Below are 20,883 nucleotides of genomic sequence, written 5' to 3' on the forward strand. Positions count from 1 at the left end.
GAGGTGTGAAGGATGTGCTTCAAGTTCCTCTCACGTTGGCATAAAAGAAAGTTGTTTCGAGGCCGGAGAACACCATTCTTGTTTGCGGCCCACTATGTTTCGTAAACTGGGCCGTTACAACCGATCCGGAGCTGAGCGTGAGGATTAGGCCCGAATAACCTCTGGTGCGCAGCGTCGAGCAGAGAAGCGTACCCTTTCGTTTAGTCCCACCTCGCTTATCCAAGAGAGCACTGACCAGTTTATAAGGCCGAGCGTGGAGGGTTGTGTTGTCCCTTCGGGGACATCCGATAAAATTGGAACGATACAGAGAAGATTAGCATGGCCCCTGCGCAAGGATGACACGCACAAATCGAGAAATGGTCCAAATTTTTTGGAGATTTTGCGCGATGGTCCCTGGCTAGCAGAAATGCCCCTGTGTTCGCTGCTGTCCTTGCGGATACACCCTCGGCTTATCGTGTTTGCGCCCTCCTCTGTGATATTTTCTTACAAACAGCTGCTGTTGGGCTGTTACGGAGTACATCTTAACCAGTTCGTCCTTAGGTAATCCTCTAACTGCACGTCAGCGCCTCTGATAAATGTTCTTCTGGATGGTTTGCCTGTAGGTTTATACAGTTAGCGTTGGCTTGCTTAAGTCCTTTTTCTGTAGGTTTGTGCCTTGTAGCTGCTCTATACGAAAGTCTTGCCACCTAGTATTGTCATTCCTTGTCCTAGCTAATTTCTTTTTGGTTCAAGCAAGTCTTCGCAGTTTGGTTAATGTGGGTGCGTCTGGGACAAGTTGGCATGAGTATTCATCAAAAGAAAAAAGTAACTGAATACAGCTGTACATATGATGGGCTGTGGGATGATATACAAAGAACCTGAGAATACAGTATATATGATGGGAAGGAGAAAAGAGTGCAGACGAGGGCCATAAGCCTGCAGGCAGGAGAAGAAGGCCTTTCCTGGAGGCACGACTGAAGAATCAGAAACTTGTGATTGCACTCTGAAAAAGGCGACAACCACCATGAACCTAAGCGAGGCGTGTGTGCTAGCTGCCGTGCGTTCTCCGGTACACACCCATTCAATGGCCTCATTGACACCGGATGCTACACGCAAGCCAAGCTGGTTCCTAGGGTACACCTCACTGGTAAAGGACACTGGGAGAACGTCCAGATTTTGTTGGTGCTCAAATTAATCTGTAGCCACATTCTGACAGTTATAACGGACTGGGAAACGCTCACGTACACCTCCTTGACCCGAGACAATATTGGTGTACATTGTAAGTTTCAGAAACATTGGACGGCTTGCCAAATTTGCAGGACTACTGGATGATTATTGTCGACCCGACCCGCGCCACCACCCCGAGAACTACACTCGGTGGAATTCGTTCTTTCTCCGGCGGTGGGAGCGCGAACTACACTTGGTGTACATTGTAAGTTTCAGAAACATTGGAATGGCTTGCCAAATTTGCAGGACTACTGGATGATGATTGTCAAGTCTGCAATACATTTGGGATAAATATACATACAATGATACAACCTGAGATGGAATGTTTCCGTTGCTTTTGTTCATATCGCTAATGTCTTGTCTACGCATCTCCTTATTTTAGGTGCGCATGTCGTCAACCCTACTAATTCCAGTGCCTCTGAAAATCGTTAGGTGCCCCGCCAAACACTAGGATGGAGGCTTCATTCTACCGTGCTCCTAGTTGCATCAATACTGAACTCCCACAGCGCGGTGCAAATGCTCTTCAACTTTCAGAGAGGATGCAAATGCGCTGAGGCTCTTCAGTTCTTAGCACTAGAACATGTCCAAATGCAAAAGCCTGAGAAAATTGGCGATGAGCAATTTTAGTCGATTCCACTGAGTTTGCATGTTTTTTTTTACGGATAGTTGGCATGTTGTCTCAAGAATTGCGAACAGGTCACTGATTTCAAGAAGCACAGCCAGCCCAGTATCAGTTCGCTGGTTACAAGCATATACCCAGCCCAGTGCTTCAGTTTTTGAGACCTAGCCCAATGCTTCATGCAAGCATGTAGAAACATATATTAAAAGAGGTGGGCTCGCTTTGTTCGGTCATCACTCAGTGTCCAGCCCAGAAACGGCCCGCACCGAGCGCCCGGTCACTCTCTGGCAGCCGACAACGTCGGGGCCTCCTATTTCGGGAGCGCCTAACCATCACCCCTTAGCGATGGTTTATAACCATCCCTAAGGGGGAACCCGTTAATGGGCCTGGCCCATTAGTCGGTTATTTCAAACAAAAATCAGATTCGAAAATTTGCTTAGATTCAAATTTGCCTAGATTCGAAATTTGCTTAGATTTAAAAATTACCCAGATCCGAAATTTGCTCAGATGTGAAATTTGCTAAGATAAAAAATTTGCTTACTTTGAAATTTTGTTCGAAGTTGAAATTTTCTTAACTTTAAATTTTGCTCCACTTTAAATTTGTTAAAAAAAGGAAAAATCGAGAAAATTAAGAAAACCGAAACCCAAGAAAACCAAAAAAAAAACCCGACGAAAACGAGAAAAACCATGGCCTACAGCCTTCCAGCAGGTTAATGGGCTGCGGCCCAAAACGCCCCGCGGGTGATGAATAGGTTCCTGCTCCTATTTCCCGCTCTCTGCGGGCGCGAGCGGGACTCCGCCTGCAGCGTTCCACTACGGACCGCGCGGAATGTGGCCAATTACATCTCTTTAGTTTCCTTTTTTCTATTTATATTTAAAATACGTTTAAAATTTCGAAAATTCTCAACATTTTAAAAGTTCAAACAAAAAAATTTAAGATAAAAATGTTCAGATTATAAAAATGTTGAGGTTCTTAACAAAATGTTGAAATTTTTAAAAATGAAATGTGAAAAAATTCAAATCTAAAAAACGTTCAGGTGAAAAAAATGTTGAAATTTGAAATATGTTCAAATCTGAAAAACTCTAACTTGAAAAGAAGTTCAAAAATGTAAAATGTTTGAAATATTAAAATGTTCAAAAATGAAAAAGTTTAAGCATAAAAGTTCAATTTTTTTTAAAAACAACCGGAGTAGAAACCGTTGGAAAAACCGAAAACGGTCAAATCTAGAAAAAACCAGGCAGAAAGCCATGAAAACAAAAAAAACCAAAATATCTCACAGTCGCTGATCGGCCAGGCCCAGCGCCATAGTGAGCAGCAAATAGGTTTTGGCGACAACACCTGTCGCGCAAAGCCTCTTATGTTTGGAGAGAATCTCCATAAACAAGGCCAATATTGGCAAAAGGAAAACCACGCACTATGGACGTCACTCTTCTTTCTCGCGCTCCCTGCTCTCAGGTGTCAGCTTTTCCTTCCGCGGAAACCCGCTGGGTATTTGCATGTGTGAGAATTGTTAGAACAGAGAGATTTGGTCGGATTCTCTCTGTGGCATGTGATTCAAGAGTTGTAGAAGCATTTATTTCGAGAATTGATATTTTAATGAAATATCTATTGAGCCGTTTGTGTAAAGTACGAACTGTTTTCACTCTTGATATGCTTGTGTCGAGATCTTCAAAACTAATTCAACGTCGAGAAAAAAGTTGCACTTCGAGAACTTCTATGGTTGTACTTCGAAGTACTTCTGTTTCAATACATTTTGACTTCAAGTTCTTAGTGTACGTTGTGCTTCTGTTTTCACCATGCTTCTATTTCGGTGTATTTCGGTTCTCAGTACACTTGTACTTCGGTATACTTTCGACCTCGGTACACTTAGTGCTTGGATGGCATATGCATCAATCTGATTAGTAGTAGTGATGCCAAAATAGCAAGGTTGCCTCCCATATCGCACCTTGGAGGGTGTCTTGCCAAGTGATGAGTGCCAATTCGTGTTGTACCAAAATTATTCTTGGGAGGTTGGTCGTCACTATATCCCTCATCGACTTTATTTTCACATGCTTGTGGTCATCATGAACAACTTTGTTAGCCTTCTCTTTGGCTGACTTCTTCAGATACAGGGCGAGTGACATCACCACTTTGTCATCATACACGCTTTGTGTGTTCCATCGTCTAATTAACCATTACATTAACCCGGAGATATACGTGTGGAGACGCCACGTAGGAACTATAAGAATTTTTTTCAAGTTGGAAGGACGTTAGGGAAAGGGTATCCCTGATGAAATATTCTCATAGGCCTTAAGACCAACATGTCAGAAACGAGGACCTGTCAATGACAGCCAGCGGACTGCAGACATGTCAGCTCGAACGAAAACTTCATAGACGTTGCCTGTTAGGTTAAGACCCTCCGGCGGGCCTCCTCCGATCGAGCCAAAATGTCGACGCTGACGGATTTCTTTAGGCCCGTCAGAGACAACGCGCCAGCAACAATTAGTAATTGTTTTTGTACTACTGTATGAAGAATTGAAGATGCATGGTTAATCTGATTGTGTTCTAAAAGTTCGTTTGTGTTATAATTTTAGATTGTGTTACTTGCATGGAGAAAGAATGGTGAGAACGTGTATTGACTTTAATCGGTGCAAGTATGCCTGAGTGGCAGTTGGAGTAGTATGGATAAAAACGAACGGAAAAAACGTAGAGGGATAAATGAAGTGAGGATTTAGTGACCAATAAGAGCAACTAATGATTGTGGCAAACGAAGGGTTAAACCAAGCAAATGCAGTAAACAAGCACGTGTCCTGCTTAGAAACCACGCACGGTCAAACACGTTTGGAGGCTAGCGTAGTCTTCAGTATATCATACACGTTGGTCCATGAAAATCTTGATGTGACGGTACAATTAAGGAGGAGAGGGGAGATTATAGTAGAGGCTTTTTACGGTACAAATTACTAGTCCTATGAACGAGTAGTATTGAGCAAGTGTAATTTAAGCAGGCAATCTTTCGATAGTTTCTTTTCATGTAAAGGAAACTTGGCCAAGATTAGAGCTAATGATCCATTCTTCCAAAACGCCCGTCCATCCGCTGACATGCACGTGCCTTTCCGTACGTGAAAACCATCGATCGACCGCCTCAGTCATAGTCATCCCTATAAAAAAAATATCTTGCGCAATATATCTGCTAAGAGCAACTTCAACGGAGACGCTAAATGGACCGCGCACTCACACGCTTTCTTTCATGCCTCGGTGTGCGCTGTATAAAAGACGCGCCGCCGCAATGTAGTCGCGGCGCCATTCGAGCTCTGGGTATTGCGGCGTCCACGAGCACCCCAGTGGCGCCTTCTACGTGGAGATCTGGACCGGCGACGAGCGCATCGGCCTCGGAACGTTTGAGACCACGCACGAGGCGGCGCAAGCGTACGACGCCCTGGCCCGGCGGCTTGGGCGCCCGCGTCGGACGATGAACTTCCATGACGTGTGGACGCGCCAGTAGGCTGAGGACCTCGCGCCACCGCGCCTTGTCACGCACACTACTAGGAAAAAGGCTATAGTTGGAGGCAGAGGGTACCGGCGCACCACCATGGACACGCGCCGGTGACAAGTGTTGCCGGCGCACCTATTTTCAGACGCGCCGGGGATGGGGGCCTTCTGCCGGCGCACCGGAGGAGCGGAGCTCGCCGGCGCTATTTCTCGGCATGGCCCGGCCGATTCGGGCCAGGCCCAAGAATCATTGCCGGCGCACCGGCCCGGGGGTGCGCCGGTGGAGAATTTGCTATTGCCGGCGCACCCCTGGGCCGGTGCGCCGGCAATGATTCTTGGGCCCGGCCCGGGGGTGATATAGCCGAAAGGGCTATGTGTCTGCCGGCGCACCCATGCCCTGGTGCACCGGCGGTAACCTGGGCGGTTATTTCCGCTCAACAACCACTCCCCCACTACTACCACTCCACTCCTCCACACAAACCCGAGCCTTCTCCCAACCCAGCTCATTTTTGCCCATTTCTATCCCCAATTTCACCAATTTCACCAAACAAAATCATATTTTTTGAGCAAATCTTCCCTTCCTACATGCATCTCCCACATCCCCTATGTAGATCTAGATCTACTATCCCGCATTGACCGCTCAATCTAGATCTAGATCTAGAAAGTCGGCTTTCATACGCCGTGGTAGCGGCGCGACGTCTCCATCTTGTTGACGAGTATATCAAACCAATAGGTGATTAATGAACAAATTGAGGAATGAAATCAACGTATATTGGACATTAATTTGAAGCAAAGCTCGTGTGTGGCATATATATATATATATATATATGTTGTGTTTGTGCTTGTGCTTGTGTGTGTTGGCGTTGAAAATGAGTTGCCAACGTTGCGCCGAAATGTTGATTCTTTAAGTTTCCGTTTCGGCACATTTACGGCGCTCCTATGTCCTACCGTGTAGGAAGGTCATGCCGAAATTTTCCGTGAAAACTACCGACGGATGCATGGTTCTAATGAATTATGTAATCTTACCATGCAGGCGATAATGGTTATCGAGATGAGTGAAAGCATCGTGATGAGATATCCGAAACACGCGATCATCGACATGTATGAAAATAACCGCACGGAGGTATTGTGTCCGTGCCGGAGATGCAAACGAGGGAAATGGTTTGACCCGTATTCAGGCAAATTGCGAGGGCACCTGCTCACTAATGGTTTCATGCATGGACACACTCAATGGATGAGTGATGATGGCGCGGAGGTCAATGGGGCGACGGCGGCGGGTGGTAAAAATGGCCGGCAAGAAGGAGGGCATCATGATATTGATGACGATGAAGAGTTTGTCGCACGGGACGATAACCTTGACGACGACCATAACCTTGACGACGACAATAACCTTGACGACGACGAAGAGGTGCCGCTAGCTTCGGTCGTGCGGGACCCTCATCTTCAAGATCTGCTTCTCGAAAAGACGAAAGGCGCCAAGCGGAAATCAAAGCTTGAGCAACTCGAGATAGACTCGAATACTCCGTTGTACGACTCAGGTCGCGGGTTGGGGGAGTCTCGCTTGAGAGTAGCTCTCGATGTCGCTGCAGATGAAGGCGAAACACGGATGGACGGACACAAGCGTCGACGACATCCTGGAATACGTGAAAGATCTCCTTCCTGCCGGGAACACGTGTCCTGGTAGTCTAGCCGAGGCCAAGAGAATCACGTGGCCTCTCGACTTACCCCACGAATGGAGATGCCGACGACATATGTCGTGTACAAGGGGAGGGTTCCTGGAGTCTACGACGACTGGGAGGACTGTCGGAGACAGGTGCACCGTTTCAGCGGCAACAGCTACAAGGGATACCCCACTAGGGTGGAGGCGGAAGGAAGATACGCCCGTTATCTAGCGGGAGAGATGAGGGACATGAGGAGGAACCGGATGAAGACCATGGCCTTCGTGATGATGGTCATCATGACCATGTTGGTCATGTTCTATGTGATTCTAGTTTAGGTTAGGACCTACATTGTGAGGTGTATGACGATACTTGTGACGACTATGTACCAAGACTTCTAACTTTGTGAAACTTCGTCGTTCGGTGTTGCATATGCACATGTGTTGTATGAATCAACACATTCCGAAACGAGACTTGCGTATTTGTGTACTGATACCGAAATGAAACTTGGCTCTCTATGTGCTTCTCATATTGCATGTAATACTGTATAAATATGAACTGCGTTGTAAATATATACTGCTGTCAAATATGTATTGTAATATGCTGGAAAAAAGCTGGAACAAAGAATTTTCGAATTAATTGCCGGCGCACCTAAATGACATACTGTCGGCGCACGTGGCATGCGCCAGTGCTGGAAGCACTACTGCCGGCGCACCTGATTGTGCGCCGGTGGAATACATCTTTGCCGGCGAAGCTTTGGTGGTGCGCCGGCAGTAGCTGACATATCGCCGGCGCACTGCCTGGTGCGCCGGCAGTGTCAATTTATCACCGGCGCGTTCGCACCGGCGGGCTCGTGGTGCGCCGGCAATGGGCGTTTTAGGTGCGCCGGCAATGGGCCTTTTCCTAGTAGTGGCAAGAGTAGCAGCGTGCCAGCGAGAGCTGGAGCGCCATCTTCTCATCGCCGAGCGGGATGAGCATGCGCTGCTCGAGTGGGCGGCCCACTTCCCTGAGGGTGTCACGGCCGAGAAGAAGCAGTTTGCGACTGCAAGGAGGCGCAGACGGCCGCGAGGAGGTCCGCCTCGCTCGGATGGCCGACAAGGCAGTGAAGCGGGACTTCATCGAGGCGTAGATGACCGGTCCGATGACCATCTCCGAGGATAACTCCCGTTGGGCTGACATGTTCTCGTCGACTTCAGTGTCGACCACGACACCGGACTCGTCCGATGTCGAGTTTTTAGATTAGGTTTTATTTATCTACACTAGTTTGTAAAATGTAAACTATCTCTATTTTATGTTCTATCTAAACTAGTTTTATCATATTTTCTAGATCTTATTTTATGCTATATTTTTTGCAAAATTGTGTTTATGGCACTGCATTTAACGCCTATGTTGGAGGGCGATTTTCACAATTCTTTGTGTGCGGCTTTTTAGCACTTCGGGTGGAGAACAAACCGATATCACGCGTTATATAAGGATGCAGCGCGGTGTGACCGCTGCCATTTCTAACTTTTTTGACACAAAAATAGATGGCAAGTCAAGAGAATCCGTTTGTCTACAGAATGGAATGGGATCAGCCCTCCAGCCTAACCGGGTCTGGGTGGACAAATTTACCTATTTTACATTTTTGTGGAAAAATACTACTCCTTTGGCTGTCATCTCCTTTCTTCAAAAATTTAACCTTGTGCGTTCTCAGTTCTGGCACCGGGCCCCGCGTCGCTCCCAGGGGGGCGGCTCGGGCGACTCTTCCCCTAGCCCAGCCGCCGCCGCCTCCCCTTCCACCTCCTCTCGCCGCCGCCGGAGGACGCCGCCGGGCGAAGGCCGCGCGGCTGACGGTGGCGGCGGGTCCTCCTCCTCTCGCGCGGGCGGTTGGGCGAGGGCCTCTCCCCTTCGCGCGATGGGAGCTCCGGCCAGATCGGCGCGGCGACCCCGGTTTGGCGCGGCGTTCCGGCGGAGATGGGCGCGAGGGCGGCGGCCCTGGTTTCTTCGGGCGTGCGGCGGCCGCGGTGGCCGCGTGGGCGGCGCGGCGGCTGGTCCTGGGTGCTCTATCTGCGGGCGTTGGCGTCGTCTTCGGGTCTCCGCTTCGGTGTTGTTCGGCGCCCCCTCCTTCGTGGCGTTCCGGCGGCGCCTACGGTGATCCTTGGCGGTGCTCTGTCGGCCGCTTGAAGCGCTGCCTGGCCTCTCATCTCCGCGAGGTGCGGTGGATGTCGGTCGTGCTCGCGGAGCTCTCTGGATTGGTGGTGATGGTGGATGTGGCGCGGTGTCGGCGCGCCGGGTGGTGTTGGTGGTCTGGCCGGCCCTTTGCGGCGGGTGTGAGGTTGCGACTCTCTGCCGGGCGAAAGTCTTGTTTCTGGCTGCGGCTAGAACCGACGGCGGCGGCGCCTTTTTTGGCGTCGTGACCTCCTTGGAGGCGTCGTCGTGGTGGTGTTCTTGCGCCTCCGCCCGAGTGCTCCGGGGGAAACCCTGATCCCTCGTGGGATCGGGCGAGGGCGACACTTTCCTGTGTCGTTTTGCCTGCTAGGGTCCTCGCCTTGGTTGCTCCGTCGGCCGGAGGGAGCTGTGGAGCGGGTTGGTTTTCGGCGTCGACGAGCGGTTTGGCTTCCTCGACTCGGCGGCCAGGCGAACACGTCTTCGGTTTCGGTGTGCTCCGGGTGAAAACCCTGCACCGGCCTCGGCCGATGCCGGTGATGGCGGCGCTCTCGGATGTCGCTCCCCTCGTTGGAGGCATCACTGTGGAGGCCCTTCTCTGCAAGTTTGTTGTTCGTGTTGTCTGTCATGTCGGTTTCGTCCTCGGCTTGTCTTCGGCTAGGTGGAGCGCGACCCCGGGGTCGGCGTGGTTGTCGGAGCGGCGGCTCCGTGTTTTTGCCTCCGCCTTGTGGCGTTTTGAGGTGTTTTAGGGTGTCGGCCTTGGCCACTGGGGTGGCTAGGCCGTCGGCTCGTGTGGTGCGCGGCCTCGGGATCGGCGTGTTGTGTTGTGTTGTATCGGTTTTCGGCTGGTTTCCCTCATAAACTGGCCATTCTCTTCTCCTATATCAATGAATGGCAAGCCTCTTGCCTAGTTTCAAAAAAAAAGAAAAATACTACTCCTTTGCATAACAAGTATTGATCAGTCTCAGCGCTTAGATCTGGTTAGTTGGACGGTTGACATGTCTCTGTCCCTACCGTAAAAGACCCCTAGTAGTAACATAGATGGATATTGTATCATAGCGCATGTCACGAGAAAAGTTAATGTCAACCACTATAGAGATAGTACCATACACAAGTATCATATGCATGATATTACAACATGATACTTAGCACTATGGGTAGCCTGAGTATTTTATCTTGGGTCGGACGACGGTCGAGGGCGTCTTAGCATTTTTTAGCAATGCAGCCGATGAGTGTACATTTTTTGTGGGTTGTGGGCTGGTGGCTAGCATTACGCCCGGCCCCGCAGCCGCAGGTTATAATACGAGCCCGCTCTACGTTATAGTAACCCGCTCTATGCGCTGCTTGCTGACAGTTGATGTACAGAGTTTTCTTGTTGACAGTTGGAACGACGAGAAGGTTCAGATTACCGGCTTTGTACACTATACGCCAAGCCGGTGGAAACGACGCGCGCGCATCATCAGACACGTGAAGCCATGAACAATTGGCCAAGCAAACGCCAGAGCAAGCAATGGCATGAATCAATCAACATTCAACAACCACGACTGACCCGTTTTGAGTATTCTTATGTATCCTGCCTCGGACGCGCATGCACGGCTCTGGGCTCGCATGGTGCACACCTGAAGAAATGACCAAATCGTCAGCACATCTGTGTTGTGGCTAGCATTGCGGCCAGGCCCACGAGATGTAATCCACGCATCCTCATGGCTTGAGCGACCGTACATTCTGTGGCTGCACTTACATCCGGGCCCACGGGATACACCAATACACGCCACCTGGTGGCTCGAGCTACTCTAGGTAAGTGTGTGGTTACACTTACATCCGGCCCCACGAAATCATAATCAGGCCACCCGCATGGTCGCATGATCGATTAGCATAGCAAACAACCATCGCAACGAACAAAAACGGAGTATTTAGCTATGTTACTTCCACTATGAGCAGTCTATGAGCAGTCTGAGACGCGAGCGGTAGAAGTGTGTGGCTACAGGTAGCTCGACAAGGCCCCACCGGACGGCGAGAGGGAGAGGCCGGCCAGCACTGCCGCTCGCTCTCCCGCTGAAAAGTAGGTCCAGTCAACTCACGAGCCAGTGCGGAGCTAAACCGCACGTCGCTTCCTGCTCACCGCTCCCGACGCGCACGATTTACAGCACGATTCACGACGTTTTCGTCTATCCCGTCCATTCAGAAGCTCATGACATGTGGGGCCACGAACCTTACCGTTGGTGGGCTCGTGTACGTCCAGTATGTTCGACTAACTCCACCCCCACGTGGCTCGCATTGCACGTCTCGCAAACTTTAACACTCCATTCTTACAGCTAATCGGGCTCTAGTATGTCTTACTTTCACGAACCAAGTCCAACTCCCAACACCTCCAACGGAATTAACAAGAATCTAACTCATGTACCAAGTCCAATTTTTTTTTTGCGGGTACCAAGTCCAATTTGAACATTTTTTAACGCCTATATACTCAGGCCATCTCCAACGGAGCGTGCGATCTTTGCGTCCGCGGCGACCGGAAATCTCCATCGGAGCGCGCATCGTGTTCGAGATGTCCGCAGCGTAAACGCGGCGCAAATATGCGGCATGTTTGCGTCTCCGCGGATGCTGCGGTCCGTCTAGCGTCCGCTCGCTTCCCTCACGGGTCCGCCTGGCAGCGACTCTGGCTCGATCGGCCTCGAATTAAAGCACAGCAAGCGCGCCGATGTCAACCACCGGTGTGGCAACCGCGCCGATCAACCCGCCAACCGCCGGAATGGAGCGTCGAACCGCCGCGGAAGAGCAACCGCAGGCCGCTTCGTTATACGTGCCGCCGCAGAATATAACCCCTGCGTCTGCCGTAATTCTCTTCGAACCGCCTCCTCCTTCTTCTCCTTCTTCTCCAACACCGGCTAGCCAGGCGCCATGAGCGACTACACCTTGCTGTCGGACTCGGAGAGCGAGGGCAAGCCGCCGGGATGGCGGCATTGTTGGGAAACGCCTGCGACGCCCAGCGACCCTGGCTCCACGCTAAGGGAGGTCGACGAGGATGGAGGCCAAGAGGAGGACGGAGGCACCGTTGGCAACGACGGCGAGGAGGAGGAGGAGGACTCCGACGCCAAGTTCGCCCGGCTGGAGGCGGCGGACGAGAAGGCGACGGCAAGGAAGAAGGCCAGGGCCCGGGCAAGGACGCAGGCGGCGCGTCGGCGTGCGTTCACCGAGACGAAGACGAAGACGCCACTTTGTCCGACTGTAACTCCTCCACGGACGCGTCGTCCGCCAGTTCCTCTTCTGATGAGGAGGTGACAAGCAAGAGGCGCTGGAGTGAGGACGACGAGGCAGGGCCTTTGATACGTCTCAAACGTATCTATAATTTTTTTATGTTTCATGCTGCTTTTATGACAATACTTGAATGTTTTATACATACTTTACATCATTATTATAAATTTTCCGGCACTAACCTATTAACAAGATGCCGAAGTGCCGATTCTTTGTTTTCTCGCTGTTTTTGGTTTCGGAAATCCTACAAAGGAAATATTCTCGGAATTGGACGAAATCAACGCACAGGGTCTTATTTTTCCGCGGAGCTTCCAGAAGACCGGAGGGGTTACGAAGAGGGGCCACGAGGGCCCGGCACCATAGGCCGGCGCGGCCAGGGAGGGGCCCGCGCCGCCCTATGGTGTGGGTCCCTCGCGCCGCCTCCTGACCTACCCTTCCGCCTACTTAAATCCTTCGTCGTGAAACCCCCTGTACCGAGAGCCACGATACGAAAAAGCTTACTGTGACGCCACCGCCGCCAATCCCATCTCGGGGGATTTAGGAGATCGCCTCCGGCACCCTGCCGGAGAGGGGAATCATCACCGGAGGGCTCTACATCATCATGCCCGCCTCCGGATTGATGCGTGAGTAGTTCATCCTTGAACTATGGGTCCATAGCAGTAGCTAGATGGTTGTCTTCTCCGCTTGTGCTATCATTGTTTAGATCTTATGAGCTGCCTAACATGATCAAGATCATCTATTTGTAATGCTACATGTTGTGTTTGGCGGGATCCGATGGATATAGAATATTATGTCAAGTTGATTATCAATCTATCATATATGTGTTGTTTATGTTCTTGCATGCTCTCCGTTGCTAGTAGAGGCTCGGCCAAGTTGATACTTGTAACTCCAAGAGGGAGTATTTATGCTCGATAGTGGGTTCATGCCTCCATTTAATCTGGGACAGTGACAGAAAGTTCTAAGGTTGTGGATGTGATGTTGCTACTAGGGATAAAACATCGATGCTTTGTCTAAGGATATTTGTGTTGATTACATTACGCACCATACTTAATGCAATTATCTGTTGTTTACAACTTAATACTGGAGGGGGTGCGGATGCTAACCCGAAGGTGGATTATTTAGGCATAGATGCATGTTGGATAGCGGTCTATGTACTTTGTCGTAATGCCCTGATTAAATCTCATAGTAATCATCATTGATATGTGATAACCCACAAGTATAGGGGATCGCAGCAGTCTTCGTGGGTAGTAAAACCCAATTTATTGATTCGACACAAGGGGAGACAAAGAATACTTGAAAGCTTAACAACGGAGTTGTCAATTCAGCTGCACCTGGAAACAGACTTGCTCGCAAGAGTTTATCGATAGTAACGGTTTTATAGCAGTAGCAGTAGTGAAATAACAGCAGCAGAGTAACAGAGACAGCAGTAGTGATTATAGTAAATAGCATGATTAAATACTGTAGGCACGGGGATGGATAACGGGCGTTGCATGGACGAGATAAACTCATGTAACAATCAAGCAGGGCATTTGCAGATAATAATAAAACGGTGTCTAAGTACAAAGCAATCAATAGGCATGTGTTTCAATTATAGTCGTACGTGCTCGCAATGAGAAACTTGCACAACATCTTTTGTCCTACCAGACCGGTGGCAGCCGGGCCTCAAGGGAATCTATTGGATATTAAGGTACTCCTTTTAATAGAGTACCGGAGCAAAGCATTAACACTCCGTGAACACATGTGATCCTCACATCACTACCATCCCCTCCGGTTGTCCCGATTTCGTCACTTCGGGGTCATTGGTTCCGGACATCGACATGTGTATACAACTTGCGGGTAAGACCATAAACAATGAATATCATGATGAAGTAATAACATGTTCAGATCTGAGATCATGGCACTCGGGCCCTAGTGACAAGCATTAAGCATAACAAGTTGCAACAATATCATCAAAGTACCAATTACGGACACTAGGCACTATGCCCTAACAATCTTATACTATTACATGACCAATCTCATCCAATCCCTACCATCCCCTTCAGCCTACAGCGGGGGAATTACTCACACATGGATGGGGGAAACATGGCTGGTCGATGGAGAGGCGTCGGTGGTGATGTTGGCGATGATCTCCTCCAATTCCCCGTCCCGGCGGAGTGTCAGAACGGAGACTTCTGGCTCCCGAGACGGAGTTTCGCGATGTGGCGGCGTTCTGGAGGGTTTCTAGCGACTTCGACTTCTCCCCGTGCGTTTTTAGGTCGAAGGCAATAAGTAGTCCGAAAGAGGGCGTCGGGGGCCAGCCGAGGCCGCCACACAGTAGGGCCGCGCGGGCCCCTCCTGGGCCGCGCAGGCCCCTCCTGGGCCGCGCCGGCCTAGTGTGTGGGGCCCTCGTGCCCCCACCTGGCTTGCCCTTCTGGCTCCGTCAGTATTCTGGGAAATAGGACCTTTCGCATAAATTCCGAGGATTTTCCTGAAAGTTGGATTTCTGCACAAAAACGAGACACCAGAACAGTTCCGCTGAAAACAGCGTTAGTCCGTGTTAGTTGCATCCAAAATACACAAATTAGAGGCAAAACAATAGCAAAAGTGTTCGGGAAAGTAGATACGTTTTGGACGTATCAACTCCCCCAAGCTTAGCTTATTGCTTGTCCTCAAGCAATTCGATTAACAACCGAGCGATAAAAGAACTTTCACGAACACATTTGTTCATATGATGTAAATATTCTCATGCTATGGCTAACACTTAGGCAGTTCATAATAAGATACATGCAAATAAGATCATCTAATAGCTATGTCAATCATGGAAAGGTACCAACAATTAATAATAAGCATCATGAATCATGTATATAAGCGGGATTGCAATGTTCATAAAAGAGTATGATAGAGTGGTATCTCTCTTGCCCATATTTGATCAGCAAAACATAAATGCTCGAGCACCTCCGAAGTTCATAGAAAGACTAGAAATAGTGATTGTCAAAGATAAAAGCATCAAAGTTATACCACAATCAATCATATTTTGAGACAAGCATATTACACTAAGAATGACAGTTGTGCTCTCAAGAAAGTACTCAAAGAAAGGATGGAGACTCAATGTAAAAGTAAAAGATTGACCCTTCACAGAGGGAAGCAGGGATTAACATGCGCTAGAGCTTTTCATTTTTAAAACAGGAGTAAAATTGTTTTGAGAGGTGTTTGTTGTTGTCAACGAATGGTAATGGGTACACCAACTACCTCGCCAACCGGACTTTCAAGAGCGGCTCCCATGAAGTTTTATTTTTGGGTGGCACTCCTTCCAACCTTGCTTTCACAAACCATGGCTAACCGAATCCTCGGGTGCCTGCCAACAATCTCATACCATGAAGGAGTGCCTTTTTATTTTAGTTTTATTTAGATGACACTCCTCCCCACCTTTGCTTTCTCAAGCCATGGCTAACCGAATCCTAGGGTGCCAACCAACAATCACATACCATGGAGGAGTGTCTATTTATAAATTTATGAAGGTTAATTAATTGGGGCTGGGAACCCCGTTGCCAGCTCTTTTTGCAAAATTATTGGATAAGCAGATGTGCCACTAGTCCATTGTGAAAGTCCGTCAAGAGTAAATGACAAGGTTGAAAGTTAAACACCACATACTTCCTCATGAGCTATGAAACATTAACACAAATTGAGAAGCATTTTGAAGGTTTAAAGGTAGCGCATGAGAATTTACTTAGAATGATTTGAAATGCCATGCATAGGTATTTATGGTGGACACTTTGGAACAACTTGGTTTTCATGTGTTTGGAGGCACGAGCAGCGTTCCCGCTCAGTACAAGTGAAGGCTAGCAATAGACTAGGGAGCGACAAATCAAGAGAGCAGTAACTTTCATAATCATACTTGCGGCAAAATAGATTAACTGAGGCATAAAAGTGATACAAGAACTCTGAGGCAATGTAAATCATTGAGGCCTAATTGACTCTTGTTCAGTCATATGCATGCGTGAGCATGTGCCAAGTTAATTCAAACGAATTATTCAGAGGAGGATACCACAATATCATACCTATTTATGAATAAAACAATGCAAGCAAACATTCATGACATGCTACTCATATTAATAGATTGGAGCTAAACATGAGAGATCATGAACTACTAGACTTTCTTAAATGACATATACCTCACATGAACCAACCAAGCATGCTCACATGGATGAGTATATGTACAAAAATGAAAACAAATAGAGTTCATACCAGCCTCTCACCACAATCAGATCGTCGTATATCGTCATTATTGCTTTTTCACTTGTATAGCTTGAATAATATGGAATGAAACCACGCTCCAGCCACCGAAGACCATTGAACTCATAAAGAACTTTACAAAACCAAAGAAGAACAGCAAATATTTTTGGTGTTTTCGAATTTGGAAACAAGAACAAAAGGAAACAAACAAACAAAGCAAAATCTTTTTGGATCTTCTTATAGCAAACCAACGATAGCAAATAAAGCAAGACGAAAGCAAGAAACCAAAATAACAAATGGTAAAGAGAAACAACAGAAATATTTTTGGTCTTTTTGTGTTTTAGGAAAGAAACAAAGTACGAATAAGAAAATGAAAACTAAAAGAAACACAGAAAAGCAAGATGGCAGAAATCTGCCAAAACCTGACAACGAGTACAGAAATCGATTTTTACAAAAATCTTCCGTTGCTCAGCTCGAAAAGTGTTCAACTAATGAAAGTTAGATAACAACCTGGGGAACATGCACAAAAATTGGCAGCTCAAAATAACGTTCTGGCTGTGCGCACGAATTTTTCTAGTAACAGTCCAGAATCTGTTTTCAGGCAACACCTCCCCAAATATCATCTTCCTCTCATTAGAAAACCACTCAAAGAAACTAAACAAGTATGTACAAGTATCCAGCAACCATAATATGCAAAGAATGAGTGATGCCGGTATACCTCCCCCCAAGCTTAGGCTTTTTGCCTAAGTGGAGATCAACCCCAGCGAGGGTCAGGGTTCCACGCCGGCGAATCGTACATGGCGTGATCATAATAAGGTCCCTGTGCAGAAGAATAGCGTGGAGGCTCCGCATGACCATAATGTTGATGCGAGGAGCTCGCTGCATCGGATGACGAGTCGAGGTGTTCCTCGACCTCCTCCGTGCTGCCTCTTGCATGACGGCCTCCTCCCTCTATGTATGCATTCAGTGCACCTTCCGTGACTGACCAATCCTCCCTGGAATCAAGGTTAAATAGAACAGGTGCAGGCAATCCTACTAGTTTTTCAGTTTTCTTAGTTGTTCTCCAAGTTTTCTTGTAAAATGTTATTCTGTAAGACAAGTTACTCAAATTGGATGAGTCAGAAACAAATTCATGCTTAATCATGGAGACTATGTCAAGTTTCTCTATGGGAAGCTGAATATCGAGATGGTGAGGTTCTACACCATGCATAGCTAATAAACGGGAGGCGATGAGACCTCCACAAATTCCGCCCTTCTCACGGTTAGTGGCAAGTCTAGAAGCTATCAAAGCACCCAAATTATAGGTCTTATTACCTTGCAATGCAGCAGCTAGAAAAACTAAATCCTGGATAGATAATTTACTTCCATTCTTTCTAGCTAGAACACACTTGGTGATGAAATAAGCAAAGTAGCGAATAGCTGGGAGTTGAATGCTACTGATTTTACCACCATCCTCTGAGAAGCTTCTCCCATGACAAATCATCTTGAAGAGGTCTAAGAACTCTTGCGGCGATCCCCTTATCTTCTCGCATGATCCCCATTGCGGCACTCTAATTGCTGCACAAAAATCATTGAATGGCAAGTTGACAGACTTTATTATAAATTTTGTACTGAACCATGGGGTTAGATCGTGACCAATTGAATTTAAAATCCTGCACTACTGACATAGTCAGTTTTGCATATTGGCATGGTTCACCATCAACAAAATCATCCAACCCTGCATGAGAGATTAGACTTTGAACATCTTGCAAGATCCCTGCACTTCTCATAAAATCTTTGCACGGGTAGTAAGCGGGATATACTCCTTCTTCGCGGTGAACTCTCATAACCTATTGTACCTCCAATTCTTGTTGGTTGAGTTGGTGCCTACTCCCTTCCATTTTCTGAAATTTTTCAACAAACAATATAAAATCTGATTTGGTGACATATAATTGAGGGAAACTACCATAGGAACTTGCTAGAGTACTAATCATGCATTAAAACTAGTTTCTACCACTTAGAACAAGCATGCAAGCTCACTAAACATGTTACCTACAGCAGCAAAATATTCAAGATATACTCCACCAAATAAAATTCTACTTGGATAATTGAAGGAGTCACATACCGGAGAGCAAATGTGCCAAATTTCAGACAGAAATCTGGGCTGAGCAAAGAGATCGAGAAATCTGGAGCTCTTGAGCAAAAACGCGAGTGAGAGGAACCTGGTGTGAGTTTTTTCGGGAGAGAGAAGAGAATGGGAGGAAGAGATGATGAAGTGGGGCAAAGGGGGACCCACACACCAGGGTGGCGCGCCCCTTGCAGCGCGCGCCGGCACTGTGGGGTGCCACCCTGGGGTGCCCCACTGGTCATCCCCAGGTGCTCCCAGGTGCCTCGTTGAAAAATAGGACCAACAGTATAATTTTTGTGAATTTTTGAAAACTTTGAAAAATGCACATTTCTGGGTATTAAGTTTATTATTACTGGCCAGGATTTTTTTTGAAATCTCTAACTAACTAAGGAACTTTACAAAACAAAAGTGCTACAGCAAGTAGAACAAGTGGAGGAAGAAAGAGATGTTGTTTACCTCCTCTATACATATAAAAAGTATTTGTTAACAAGGTTGATCAAGTCTTGCCACCAAATAAATTTTACATAGCATAAGAAGAAATAAACCTCAAATCAATCATGTTACCTTGAATTGTATTGATATGGATCCAATCACAAGAGTTTGATATTCTTCTTTAGGCTCATATATAGGACAATCGATAGTTCCATCTTTGATAGTTCTCACATTAGAAATAGTATTAACTCCACATACTTTATCAATCCTCTTGGGGAAATAGACGGGTGTGCTCCCTATCATCAACATTGAAAGTAACCTTTCCTTTATTGCAATCAATAACAGCCCCTGCGGTGTTAAGAAAAGGTCTCCCAAGAATAATAGACATATTGTCATCTTCGGGCATTTTCAACACAACAAAATCGGTTAATATCAAGCAGTTATTAGTAACTTGAACAGGGAACATCCTCACATATACCAACAGGAATAGCAGTAGATTTATCAGCCATTTGCAAAGATATATCAGTAGGTATCAACTTATCTAAGTAAAGTCTCTTATAAAGAGAAAAAGGCATAACACTAACACCGGCTCCCAAGTCACATAGAGCGGTTTTAACATAATTATTCTTAATAGAACAAGGAATAGTAGGTATACCGGGTCGCCCAACTTCTTTGGAACTTTGCCATTGAAAGAGTAATTAGCAAGCATAGTGGAAATCTCCTCATTAGGAATTTTCCTTTTGTTAGTAACAATATCTTTCATATACTTTGAATAAGGAGGCAGTTTAATAACATCAGTCAAAGGGATTTGCAAGAATAAAGGTTTCATCCAATCACAAAATTTATTATAGTGTTCTTCTTCCTTCGATTTTAGTTTCTTAGCAGGAAAAGGCATTTGCTTTTGAACCCAAGGTTCCCTTTCATTACCATGTTTCTTAGCAATAAAATCTTCTTTAGTATACTTTTTATTTTTATCTTGCTTTTCAGGTTCTTCTTCAACCTCTTCTTTATCAGAAGCATCATTCTTATCATTAGCATTATTATTATCATGTTCATTACCACTTTCAGTTTCAGCATCAGAAATAGAAATACTATTAGGATCATTAACAGGTTCAGAGGATTCTACAACAGTTTTATGTTTCTTCTTCTTTTTCTTAGATGGAGCACTAGGTTCAATGCGTTGAGAATCTTGTTCAATTCTTTTGGGATGCCCTTCAGGATATAGAGGATCCCGGGTAGAGACACCACCTCTAGTTGTTACTTCATAAGCATGTTTCTCTTTAGAATTATTTTTTAATAAGTCATTTTGCACTTTAGTAAGCTGATCAATTTGAGTTTGAACCATTTGAAAATGTTTAACAAGCATCTTAACATCATTGGAGGTTCTCTCCACAATACCATGCAATTCACCAATAGCTCGAGAATTTTCCATTAGACGATTCTCTACTCTCATATTAAAATTTTCTTGCTTAACAATATAATTATCAAACTCATCTAAGCATTGCGCAGGAGATTTTGAATACGGAATATCTTCCCTAGTAAAGCGCTGAAGGGAGTTTACCTCGATCATGGATGAAGGGGGAATTATCTCACATATATCTTCTATGGGAGGTAGATTCTTCACATCTTTAGATTTAATACCTTTCTCCTTGAGAGACTTCTTGGCTTCCCTCATGTCTTCATCATGCAATTTAATTAAACCCCTCTTCTTCAATATTGGCGTTGGAATTGGTTCAGGCGTAGTCCAATCATCATGATTCCGGCCTATTTTAGCCAATAA

The 20,883-nt window shown here is 46.8% G+C and overlaps 1 non-coding gene across 1 annotated transcript; it reads left to right on the forward strand.

Moving 5' to 3' along the window:
* The first annotated feature begins 268 nt into the window (after positions 1–268).
* LOC124679871 lies at positions 269–371 on the forward strand. Its single transcript, XR_006995295.1, has one exon. It is a non-coding gene; the product is annotated as a U6 spliceosomal RNA (small nuclear RNA).
* The last annotated feature ends 20,512 nt before the right edge of the window (positions 372–20,883 follow it).

This window comes from Lolium rigidum, chromosome 7, assembly GCF_022539505.1.
Source record: "Lolium rigidum isolate FL_2022 chromosome 7, APGP_CSIRO_Lrig_0.1, whole genome shotgun sequence".
In the NCBI taxonomy this organism is placed as follows: domain Eukaryota; kingdom Viridiplantae; phylum Streptophyta; class Magnoliopsida; order Poales; family Poaceae; genus Lolium; species Lolium rigidum.